The 13,073-nt window shown below is 40.2% G+C and overlaps 1 long non-coding RNA gene across 1 annotated transcript in view; it reads left to right on the top strand.

Moving 5' to 3' along the window:
- Positions 1 to 12,476, top strand: part of LOC130155152 (uncharacterized) — a 42,100-nt gene extending 29,624 nt beyond the window's left edge. Inside the window, exons 2-5 of the long non-coding RNA XR_008823932.1 lie at positions 6,646 to 6,783; positions 7,150 to 7,253; positions 9,671 to 9,714; positions 9,820 to 12,476. This is a non-coding gene — a long non-coding RNA (uncharacterized LOC130155152). The remainder of the gene's footprint in view (positions 1 to 6,645; positions 6,784 to 7,149; positions 7,254 to 9,670; positions 9,715 to 9,819) is intronic.
- The last annotated feature ends 597 nt before the right edge of the window (positions 12,477 to 13,073 follow it).

The raw sequence follows: 13,073 nt of genomic DNA, 5'->3' as shown, positions 1-13,073 counted from the left end.
AAGTAACTATGCTGCAAAGCATGGCATGTGGCTCCGTGTTCTTAATTTTAGTAGTATCTAATCTCTCTGTGGCAGTAATGCACCAGCTCAGTTTCCACAGTCAGGTGTAACTTCTTGTTAAAGTCAGTCCTGATTACATGTGAGTAGAAAAAACCTAAAGACATTTCTTTGAAATTCCTTCCCATACTCCTGTAAAAGCGTATGTGAGTATGCTTACTTGGAGTGAAGAAGAATGACATTTTATTTGAGGACAGAACTTCAATATTCTCTCTCTTCACCAGAGCTGTATCATTGGTTGTATTTTCTGGAAGCTTTCTGAGTATGCTGGTGTTGGTTTTCTGCGGTTTTTCTACCTATCTTGGATAGGGAGGAAAAAAAATTGGTGTAACTTTTGAAGTCATAGCCATAACAATTGAGTGGCTGCAAAACTACAGTTCTGCATAGGAGTTTTAATAGCTTAGTCTTGTTTTATTCATGCAACAATTTATAGGGATTTTATTTTAATCCAGAAAATAATTGATCAAAGAGCAGATATCGGTGTCTGGCAGCAAAACGTTACCTGGAAGAGTCTTTAGTCTGATACGTGTGCATCACACTTTACAGAGTGAACTCTGAGACTCTATTTCCTTCAGTTTCCAGGTGGTAATCCCTAAGGGTGCTTGCAGGTTAGACTGTGGAGCATCTTATCTCCAGTTCATATGTTACGGTTTTTACTACTCCTAGTATTAAATGGGGTTATAGGATTGTAACTGTTTGTTTTATTGTCTATCTGGGCCCTCTCTGAAAACCAACATTTTGAACGATGGTAATGTGATCTCCCTGTTTCCTGTTCCAAGCCGTTTACCATGCTCCCCAGCTGGAATTTCTGGCTCTTTCCTGTTTCAGAGTGTTCTGTGTACGGTGACTGTCAGTATTTTTAAGTTTGCTGTTCCCTACCCTAAAGGTTTTTTTTGATAAAATGTTAGCGCTTTTCTGTTGCTTTATTTCTTCCTTCTCCTTTGGCAGCTTTCCTCAGCTCTTGGCAGTTCCAGTTCTTTGTCCAAGCTGTCCAGCAGGAGATATTCTCATTCTGGGTACATTTCTCGGAAAGGACAACTTTTGTTGCCTCTCACAGAAGCCTCATAGAAATCCACACAATGTTTTCTTTTCAACCAACAGCCTATGTAAATCTGTAGGATCCAGAGGAGTCTTCCTGCTATCAAACTGTAACAGAGGTGAAAGTCATCTCTTTCACTTTACCCCTGACCTTTCATTACACACCATATTAAGCAGTTAATTGTCAATTTATTGCAATTACACTAAGGAATGAGTTTGAGGTTTTTCCTGCCAAAAGTGCTGTGCCCTAGTCTTGAACTGCAGACATCTGATGGCCTGTTGAATGGAAACCTCAATGCTTGTGGAATTATTACACATATAAAGTGGCTTTTGTACCTAACCAGTAATAGGATCAGTAGCCGTGTCAATTTAAATGATAATTTATTAAGGATAGGATTAGTAAGAGCTCACTTGACTTTCAGAGTGGAGTTAGAACCTTGCTCAAAATCCCACCTAAATCTCCTGTGACTTCTCTTTAGCTTGTCCTTGTTTCATTGTGTTCAGCTGGTCATTCAGCAGAGGTTAAAATTACACACACTGAATTAAGCACCGAATTAAAGGTTTTATTTTTTTTTAACGTTCGTAGTGCTTACTGCACCCTTTCAACTTTCAAGCTGTCTTGCAAGCAGAAATGCATTGCAGTTATAGTAGCAGCTGCTATTCTCTCTTGTTCTAAGCGTGGATTCTCTGCTGCTCTATTCCTATCTTCTGCATATCCAGTTTCCAAGGGAGAGCTGTAAAGGGTTATCTTGAGGGGAGATCTCCCCTACTTCACTGGGTCTTTCCTGACTAGAAATCTAAGTGGATTTTGAATGTAAACTTTCTTCAAAAACATCAGGAATTATTTTGCAGAATATTCTGAAGCAATCCTCTTACCCACATAACTCACTTTGGTTTTTTGTTTCATTTGGTCATGTTGATCTATTATTACCTATTAGACACTAGTATCTAATATGAATACTGGATTGCTTTAAAAATAAAAAGTGTCTTACTCCTTGTATATCAGTATAGAGGGTAAATAATTCCTGTTAATAACTTGTACCAAGTGACCTGGCTGCATTAGTAAAGCCCTCCCCCCTTCCCTGCCCCCCCTAGACCCTCAAGAAAAGATTTTAAAAATGAAGTTGCTCAACTCTTCTATTTCTGATCATATAGGTAGAAGTGAGAGTGTAATTTGACACAGATAGTAAGTAAACAGTTTTTCAAGCTTCTGCTACTAGGGCTGTAGAGTTGCAATTGATAAGCTTCAAACAGATTTTGAAAGCCTGAAGTATAATCAATTCAGAGTTGAACTCAAGGTTAGAAGCAATAGATTATAAAGGCAAGGTATGGTGGCAGATAACACCAAGCAAATGTTTATTCTGTTCTTTAATCGTAGATGAACTACTGATTTTTAAAAACATGAAAGTACATCATGAGCCTACCGTAAAAGAAAACAGGAGCAGAATATTAGTAAAATACTCAGATGATACCAGATGGAGAAAAAAACTGTAAATGTTAGAATGGGCTAAGAAATAACTACAGAAATCAGATGCTTGAGTAAGAAATGAACAGATTTGATTTGCCATAGATCATTGCAGTTTATATGCTGTCATTCTTCTATGGAAGGATAGTTAGAAACTAGAAAATACAGGAGGATGGCAGCAATGTCATAGCTTAGGTATGTTTATTCAGTGTTCTGGCAATGAAATAAATACAGCGCAACTTGGGGTTGTAGGTGTAGAAGGTAGTGATCAAAACTGGTCATTGAATTGATATTCAGAACTCAGGTATTATATTTGAATAATATGGACAGACTAGAAAATAGATGCAGAGGGAAGACTAAGAATTCAATTAGTACTTTGTATAGTATATTAGTAGAGCCATGAATAGGGAATTTAGTTTTTTCAAACCCTCAAAGAGTTGACGTCTCCCTGCAGAGAATTCAAGGTAAATGTCAACACATACTTGATGTACACAAGCATTAGTGAGTCAAGTGAGCAGTTAAATGGTGATATAATAGAGACTGACAGGTTGTAGTCAGGAAAGGGAAACTTTCCTACTCCGCTGATAATGAACTCTATTAGACTGCAAAGGTGGAGGCAGCGGGACCACCTTCTCAGATACAGCAGCAGTTTGGCTGGAGGATGAGTAAATGCACAGTTGAGATCAGTCTTGTTTTGGCATGTAATACAGCTAGACGAATCAATGATTATTTTTTCACAGTTCTAGCATCTATGATGTCACTCCTGTAAAAATATTTCATTATAGAAAAACAGATAAAAAACTCTCCTCTAATATATTTCTTCAGTGTACTGCAGGGGTGGAAAGTCACCATGCTGAGCTGTCAAGAGTCCTGGAGAGTAAAACTTTCCTTTACTATACATCATAGGCAATGGCAGGCCATGATGTGGGCTGCAATTGTAATTAGGTTTTATAGCATGTGTATCTGTGGTCTTTTTACAATCTATTGCCAGAACGTACTATTTTAAGAGGTGAGCGTGTGCCTGTTGAGGATTGATCTGAGCTCACCAGCTAGGGTCTTGCACGCTACCAAACAGCTGTCAGAACAGAGAATTCAGTGCCAGTCCTGTACTGAATTTCATGCAAGCGGCCCCTGAGCCCTGTTTATGGATCTGCCTGCACAGAGCTCGCTGGGGGATTCAAGCAGGCATCAGGTTGTTCCTTGTAGCTGTTTTTCATTGTGTGTTAAGTGAGATGGTCCATCTTGGAGGCCAGGTACAGGCTGGTGGCTTACTGATGAAATACTCTGTTGCCAGGATCCTTGGAAATGCCAGAAAGATGATGATGTTTCTATATTTTCTTAAATTCTTGCTTTGAGTCAGTTTCCCAAATGTTTAGAGAGCCATATCCTGCAGGACAGTGCACTGTTTCTGGCTCAGCTTTTTCAGTGTCCTCCTTTCTGGACCTCAGGAGCAGGCAAGCTGGGTGCCTCCAATGCAGAGCTTCTCCTGGGGCAATAATAACCCCAAAAGCAGTGGGAGGGAGGATGGAGCAGCCTTTGCCTCAGCCGTGTATGGCTGGGGCTCCCCCAAACCAAGGCTGCCTTCATCCTCTCCTGCTGTTCTGTCCTACGTACTGCAAGAGTTTTATTATAGGAGAGTTTTGTTAATAATGCACAATGATCCCAGTTTTGGGGACTATCAGATTCTATCAATTAGTCAAAAGTCCTGCTTTTATAATTCAGTCTGATATCCAGAGAATGGCTATATTTCAAGATCATGTCCCACACTGAGAGAAACAACCATTTCAGACTATTTCTTTGTTATCTTTAAGATGCTCCAAAGATGCTCTGGGGCCAGACAGCAATAGAAATGTGCATGAGGGATGGGTCATCCTGGTTTGAACTGTGGTTCCAGCGGTCTTGGAAAAAGCGAGACCTATGTCAAGTCTTCAGGTGTAATTTCAGTGATACTTGGCTGATATAATCCATCTTAAAATTATAGCCCTCTCCTCTGCACCAGTTTCATAGATCACCAGCATGCCTTTCAGATGGATGTCTAGATTGCATCTCCACTTGAACGGATTAAAGAAAACCCCAGAACTGTGTTTCTCACCAGCCAGTTCCTTTACACTTCTCTTTGTAATTTCCATGCTTTTGGTGTTGCCCTCTCTTTAAGAACATCCTTTTAAAATACACTGTATTAATGGAAGGCTCTTGACAATGTTAGTTCCTTTCAAAACACCATTTCATCTGCAATATAGTAGAGAAACAGAGTTACAGTAAATCACTGGACATGTTTGACCTCTAAATAACTCAGAACTTTCAGAAAATTGTATGGGGTGAGGAGCAGCCTGCTGCTTGCACGCAGGTGAAACACTTTTTGCAAAAGGAATAGTGATGCCAGTTTTTAGCAGCTGGTTCAGGAACTGCTGCTCAAATAGCTCTAGGTTTGTTAGAAACAATGTGTCTGTACTGAGTCTCTGCTAACTTCATATTACCAGGCTTGACAAGTGCTAGGGGAGCTACTCTGACACAGTGAAAACCACCTTGACTAAGCAATGGACAAAAGACAAAACTAAGATTCTGTATCTGATCACTTTACATTTAAGCATTTGAAAAGCCAGTTTGAATCCTGAGGTGGTTGCTGAGTTCAGCTTACTTCAGCTGTGGGCCTGAGTTCAGGTTCTGCAGGACGCGATAGAAAGATGACAAAGTTTTCACTCAAGAGTGCTTTCCTTCGGCTTTGTACTGTCTGACTCTGTTGCAACAGTACAGTAATAAATCAGCTCAGAAGGCTTATACATACAGCTTGTGTCTTGAAAAAGCTTACTGTTTGTCATGTGCAAAACAGGAAACGTGTAATGGTATGAACCCCAGAGGAGCCGATCCAGGGCAAACTCTCCTGACCTTGCAGAAAACACATCCATCCCAACCTCGCAGTGAAATGGAAACATACAAGTTAACCACAGAAGTTAAGAAATATCCTCGTCTGCATTGTAGTGCTTTAACGTGGAAAGTTTTTCACATGAGAAGCTGAGCAATGAATAACGCAGCCTGTAAGCTGATGCCACCACGCAACTCTCTTCATGTTGTTTTTCTTCTTCGAAGCAACACCATACCCCAGTTTGTTTTCATTTTGCCAGCAAAGTGGTATTTTGGAGTGAATGACATACTTTCAGATTTATGCAATATTAGATATTGCTGTCCCCAAAGACTAAGAAAAATGTAAATACCGAGGAGGGAGAGACATGATTCAGATAAACCTGAGCAGGCAAAAGTTAGATCGTCAGTTAAAACCGAGTAGCAATTTGACTGAGAACAGATATTTCGCTCCAGAAATGATATCTTCCGGACCAGACCGATGCTCCATGATATGTAATTTTGCACCTGTCAGAATGAACACAAGGCATTCTCAAAACCAGGTGATACTTCACTCTTGTTCTGTACAGGTATAACAACAGGATCCAAATCATGGTCCTAGTGATAGCTCAGGCCATGTCCCTTAAAATACCAGGCCAAGGTTTTATTTCATATTAAACTAGAATTCGGGGAGGAATATGCTATTTGAACCTCCAGAAGCTATATTCTACTTTTCATATAAGCTCATAATTACAAGTAATTCTTTCCAAATGGCCTGAAAATAGATTTAAAGTTAGAAACCATGTAAACTTTGGAAGTTTTATGTATCCCAACTATAAAGCCTACTGCATAGAGATGTGCTAAATATTTATGGACAGACTAGTATTAATATTTTCCTTTAAAATTCTGGTTGTTTCAGTAGTGTGTGTCTTCACCTACTGATTGAAACAATATTACTTTAGCAGATATTTTTTTTAAGGATACTTTTAGCCTTTCTGTTAAATACAACCCTGAAGTTATTCAGTGCAACATAAACATTTAGCTCTGCAGTTTAGTCTGTAAACACTTAAACTTTGGAATGTTTATCTAAAATGGCCAGACGCCCAAAACATGCAGAGCTGATCTGTTTACAGTGTTAACAAGGAGCAGAAAATAAGGAGATTTACTCACATGAAAGTGAAGAAGAAGACCAAAAAAAAAATCTCATAATTGGCTCCCATTAACAATTAGGTTCATTTTTATTTCAGTTCTGAGTTCCCTTGGCATTTGTTTGCCCGTTGTGAACTAGTTTCAGAAGAGAATTGGTTGTGATTAAGACTGCTGCTGGAATCTCCATGTAAATGCAGGTCCCAGTGAAAGGAGGGAAGGGGCCCGGGCTGATTCAGGTAATACTGCTTTTCTATTTTTACTTTTATTTTTAAAAAGACTCACTGTGGTATGTCAAGCTGGAAAAACCCAGAAGTTTAGGAGTTGCTTCATGAGCACCAAAGTCTTAACTACCATAAAAACGCAATTCCTTTGAGAAGGGAGGAGCCCCTGTCACACAGATGTGACTGTAACCTCATGGTTTTGTCTTCGTGCTACTACTAGTAAGCCACCATACCTCTAGACAAGTAAGCAAGACCGCTCCTCAGTTTTTGGTTACTTAATATTTCCATGGAACTCTGCTAGCTGTTGTAAAGAGCTTACTTTTGTGTAGGAAGTATAAATGTTCTTTCAGCTAATTTTTTGTCTTCCTTCAATGCACTGAGATGCTGAGTCCAAGATAATCCGGAACTTGATTCGTATCATCATCGGATTAGCTGTTGAAATCATCCAATCAAGTCAGAAGGATACTGGCCACTTCCCATAGAAGGTAAGCAGCAGAAACAGTAATGGTCCAAACAATGGCTCCAAAATACTAAATTAACATTTTCATAGTTTTCAAAAGAAAGTTTGGTTCATGTTGTGATGAAAGAGCAAGTGAAATCAGGAGGATCTTACTGTATACAAGTTAGTTCAGTTGATATTACAATCACACAATATTTTAATGAAATTACAATGTAGAAGAAATAGGATTCCCCTCCCAACCCACAGCAGGGGTTAACTGAACAGCTGCTGTTTGACAAGCTCTGACTACAACATCAGGAAAGAACTCAAACAAGTTTTACAGTTAAACGTTTATTTGCCAGCAGAGGGGAACTATATAGTTATCGGACATAATTCTTTTCAATGTGTTTAAAAGTAATTACTCTCATAGACGTTTCATAGCTGTGCCCATAGATATAATTGCTGTAATGATACAAACGGCCACTTGAATTCTCCAGTGCACTTCTAGTGATTGGGTGGCTGATATTACCCCATGTTTTGATCTGCTAAATACCTTGAGGTGACTTTATTTTCAAAACCTTTTCCGTTCTTGCTATTAGTGCAATGATAGTTGCACAGCAGGGACACAGTCACTTCATTTGAAACTGAATATTGACGTTGATAAAGTTCTGGTAGACAGTAAAAGGACTCCCTCTATTGGCAAATCTGTGTGTAACGATCAGATAAAATTATTCCGTACGTTTATCTTCCTAGGATACTTGAATTTTGTGAAATCTCAGCAGTTCAGTTAAACGCAGTTGAGATTAAGCAAACAAACAGACAAAACCAACTAGCCACAATCTGCAACTGAACTGTCAACTTTGACTCCTCGTAATTCTGGTCTATTTATATCTGAGCTTCATGTACAATGTTTTCTATTAACACATTTTTCACTCCCTGCTATAGTATTAAATTAAAATTGAAGGAAGCAGGAATTTCAGGGGCTTATATTTGTAGGTGTTAAGTATTTGTGAAGATGAAATAGCACAACTATTTAAAGAAAAGAAAAAATGTCTTTCCCTATTTCCAGGAGAGGGCTCTGATTCACCATGTAATAATGTGTTTTTAATAGGTTGAGGATCTGAATCTTACATGTTAGCACTGAGCTGTCATTCCTTTGCACTTTGAGCCACTTCAGATAACAGGTTTTGCTGATGGCAGCTGCTTTGTAAAAATTGACAAAGTTGCTTTTTTTTCTGTATTGGTCCTAAATATGCAAATGAAAGTCTAGCTCAGGATATACTGAGGCTCCCTCCCTTACAGCTTCAACTAAAGGAAGTTTGCAGGGCTTAAAGTTAGGGTGAGAGGTGCAGAACAAAAGAAAAAAAGCATCTGAGGCCAACTCTAACCATCTAGGACTGGCCGAGTTGGAGAGAGAAGGAAAGACAGAAGAATTCCTTGGCAAGGGTGAATTATCATCACACCTGAGCCTGTGTTTTGCACATGCTCCCCTGGCTCCATGTGCAAAGCTGCAGTGAAAGGACACTGTTGGGTTCCGGGGTGAAGCTGCAGAGCAAATCTGTGCGATGCAGCGCGGCCGTCTGATACTGTACAGCTGTGCTGCTTGCTTGCCACCAGGAGACTCTCTCCTCCTGCAATTTAAAGGCAAGGAAAGAAGTACTGATTCAAAGTATCAGCTAAGTAGGCAATTACTGGAAAAACTCCCTAACTTTAGATCTGAATTTACCTTCTTCCCTTTATACAAATACTGCCTCATTGCTGTCAATACCGAGAACATAAAACTGATTTTATTCATTCTCAGTTAAATGTAGTGTCATCCAGCTCTCTCAGGATCTGGTCCCCAGTCCGTGGTTAGGGTGCTTACCTGGGAGGCCGGGACACTTCTGAAAGGCAATCTTTCAGTGCTTCGTTTTCTTAATGGTTGCAGAATATTTTGAGCAATCTTGGGTAAAAGATCATCTGTGCTAAAGATGGCTTAAATTACACGGTCTTCCCTGAAGATGGGAAAGGTCCTGGGTGAGTCAAGGCTGAGTCAGGGGAAGACTATGCTACTTCTACCTATGCGACCTAGTTTTTCATGTTCCAAGAGCTATGCCCCAAAGAAGTGTTTTGCCGCAGCAGGAGGCTGCTGCAGTGGAGGCACGGTTTGAGGAGGTGCTGACCCATATCATTACTGAGGTGAAGGAGTCCCTTAGAGCTTGCTATGCACAGATGACCCCCACGGGCATTAGATTCAATGATCAGAAGGTCTGACAAGTTATACTTTCAACTACAGTTGGAACTTTGAGGTTTGGTAGTCTTGGGAATTTTATATTAAGCTTTTCAATTTTGACTGATAATTACAAAGAAGAATTTTACATGTAGGATATGTACCTTTATGTAAACAATATAATATAATATAATGGAATACAGCAAGTGCTAGAAAAACTGTCTTCACTCATATTTTTTTATATATTTTCTCAGAAATTCTGCTGTAAATCAAATGTCCTTCAACTGAAAATGCAAAGGTAATGTTTTGAAATGTGCTGTTGAAATACAGTGTATGGTTGGGTAAGCCTCTTCAGCTTCCTGTGAATTTGTCAGAGAACCTTGCTTTTCTTCTGCCCAAGAAGAGGAAATACTCCGCAGAACTACTGACCCGATCTGAAAACTCTCTGTGATACTGCTGAGTGTCAGGCTGCCCAAGTTGCTTCTCTCTCCATTTCCTGGAGACAGGGTGAACAGAAAAGATAAGTATCTGTGTTTATGTCATATTAAGCTCCACCCAGAAACTTTGTGGGGCTGGGAAGTAATACATCATGATGAAGCAGAGTTCAAAATGGCATTGCAAACTGTCACAGTTGACACACAAGAGATAAATGACTGATCTAGAACCTCTTGAAATGGGTCTCCCAGTCACCTGATTGAATTGCATTCAGGAATACTTAAAATTGCTAGCAAATACTTATCTGTTTTCCCATATTGGAAGCTTAAGCTCTGCAGGTGTATGTGGGGTGTGCATGCCAGGGCCAGCTTGGTCTGTTTCTGTGAGCTCCTTTCCTGTTCTTTAACTCTATTACTAAGAATTAGATGTTAATTGCAGTTCAGAATTCAGTTTTGCACAAGATACAACCCAAAGCAGAAGATCTACACAAACTGTAGAAAATCTGAACTGCAAAGGGCCGAACTAGTGACTTCTATGACTGTGTGCTGCAAGGTGTCAGCCCACCAAAGTAAGCCAGGTTATGTCCACCAAGCAGCAAAACACAAAGCTATCCAATTGTAACACTTATAAAGGAGTTTAATGACAAGTTTCTGTTAATACAAAATGGAAACTAAAGCGCATTTGTTACTGCTTGATGAAACTGTTCGTTTCAAGACTATATTCCGCTGTGTGTGAAGGGTAATGGTTTAGATACAAATGCACACTCAACACTCCATAACTTGTATAGCCTGGAGCGTAGAATTAGCTCTTACCTTAATCTGAATGAATTTAGGAACAGTGTAAGGTGTTTGGATCGACAGCCCCACAGATCAAAGCTCACAGCATGATTGTTTTGGGAAAAATACGAAATACGTGCAAGAAAATCGTTTCAGCAAAACTCCAGTGTAGTAAAGACCTATTCATGTCTAAGGTAGATGCTGTTTGATAACACAGTCTGTACAGTCCGTCACAAATTCCGGTTCAGTTTATGAAATGGCTGTATTGTTGCATTCTTCAGCGTACATCAAGCCATAGGTGCTATCACCTGTATTTCCAGACTAGGGGCCATGCAGAGTCATTAGACATTGCTGTCTCCCATCGCAACACGAATGCACTGGGAAAATGAAGCTGGACTGGAGAAATCAGTCCTGCTAAGCTTGACTCCAAGCAATGGATTTTAAGCAGTAGAATTTTCTCAGGACTGTAACATAGATTGAGGGTAATGCTACCTCTTAGATACCAGCAGGCCTGGTATGATATGCTAGGGGGTACAAAGAACCTGGAAAGGAACAAGCAGGGGAGACAAATACAAGTACATAATCTTGTCTTGCAAGGATCTGGTTTAACTGAAGGCTCAGTTACGAAGAAGGAAAACAGGTACATAGAAGAATTGCAAACGGCGTGATTTGGAAACCACATGCGACAGAAGTATGTATAAAACCTAAGGAATACTCAGGAGTAGTAACAAAACTGAGGAAGGAAAATGAATGCCTTTTGTTGGCTAAAACAGAGTGAAAGCATTTGGCAAACTGTCTTTTCAAAATCTCCATCAACTAACAGGACCATAAAGAAGTGAACTACAACCCAGAATGACTGTGAGAGAACTCCCTTTCTCGTAAGGGAGAGCCGGCAAACAATGCCTGTCGGTTCCGCAGGGCTCAAAGTCAACATAGGCTGTGTGTACGTGCATCTTCAGAGGGTCAGAACCTGATCAGGTTCATGCAGGAAGCCTATGGGGTAACCCGGACCACTCGGGGTCTAGCCCAGTCTCCCTAGACTTCGGGAGTCCTCCCAAAAATGTACCATGGCCTGGCTGCTACTCTAGGGTTTCTAGGTTGCCTGAAAGACAGTGTTAAAATACTTGCAGAGACCTTTTTTTTTTTGTAGTTTCTGCTTGCTTTTAGCATGTGAATTCTCACGTATTTTATCTGTGAGTTTTCACCAGTGGAATATTTTAGTGATGGAAATGAAATGCTGAAAAATGGATATGGAAGAAGGAAGAAGACAGCACCTGTGAAATCAGGGGTGTGGTTGTTGTACTGAATTAACTTACTAGTTTCCATCACTTGGTGCTGGTTTGTGTGCTGTTATGGCACAAATCCACTTGGCAAAGTCTGAGGTTGGAACTGAAGTTTGGAAGGGGCACTAGGAAAATGCAGTGCTTGCAGGAAATGCTGCTGTGATTTTGTGGGTTCTCCCACATAGGCTTCTCTGGTTTAGGTCCAGAGTCAACACCGGCAGAGTGTCAGAAGGCAGTACAACCATGCTCGAGACGATATGCAAACTCTCACCTATCCCGGCACCAAGGATTCTAGGCCTCATTTGCTGCTGCCTTATCCCGGCTGCGACGTCACTGTCTGTAGCCATTTGGTTCGAGATCCTATTACAGAATGACAGTTGTTAGTATGAGTAAAAGTGAACTTCTGTCCAAAGTGCAAGGTACACGAGGTTTAGGGGTTCTACTCTGGCCAAGTACCAGTTTAAATACTAAAACCTTGAAGACTAGAAAAAAATGAGATATTAAAACTTGCTGGTAGGTTTCCTGTAAATTTAGCTGGAGAAAATAATATCCTTGTTTTCCTCTCTTTATCAGCTGCGCAGCATGGCTTCTGTGGTTACCTTAGGATCTGTGTGCTGGAGTGGTTCAACTTCCAGGTTGGGCCAGGTTTCCTAAACTGAACCAACTGAAATCAGTCTCAGAAGGTATGTATACAAGATACATATAATAAATATATGTAATATAGCATGCTATACTGTATGTTTCTGCATACTTTTCCTCTTGTAAACTCTTAAGGAAAATGTCTGCAGTTACATTCTGCTCTCAAGAGTAGTCAGTCAAATTGTGACATAATATTTACTTCACTAGTAAACTGTTCTAATGTACTTTTGCGATGAAACGTGTTACAAAGACATAGAGGAGAGTCCTGGTCAGAAATTTTAAGGCTTTTAGATCTACTACCCTCCTGGTAGTAATCCATGATACAGCTAAGCTGATGTAACAAGGATCAGAGAAAGCCCGGCTGGAAATGAAGGGTGGAGAGGAGAGAGTGGCCTTGTCCCTTTTTGGCAGCAGCTATACTGTGAACGTCTCTGTGGGAGTATCAGATGCAATGCAGCTGAAGGTGAACACAAGTGGGCTTTATGTGGAGTTCCTGTTAACACCTCGTTTTATTTTAATAAACT

This window comes from Falco biarmicus, chromosome 9, assembly GCF_023638135.1.
Source record: "Falco biarmicus isolate bFalBia1 chromosome 9, bFalBia1.pri, whole genome shotgun sequence".
Lineage (NCBI taxonomy): Eukaryota > Metazoa > Chordata > Aves > Falconiformes > Falconidae > Falco > Falco biarmicus.
The sequence above is the reverse complement of the archived record's forward strand: the minus strand, read 5'-3'. Positions and strand labels throughout refer to the sequence as shown.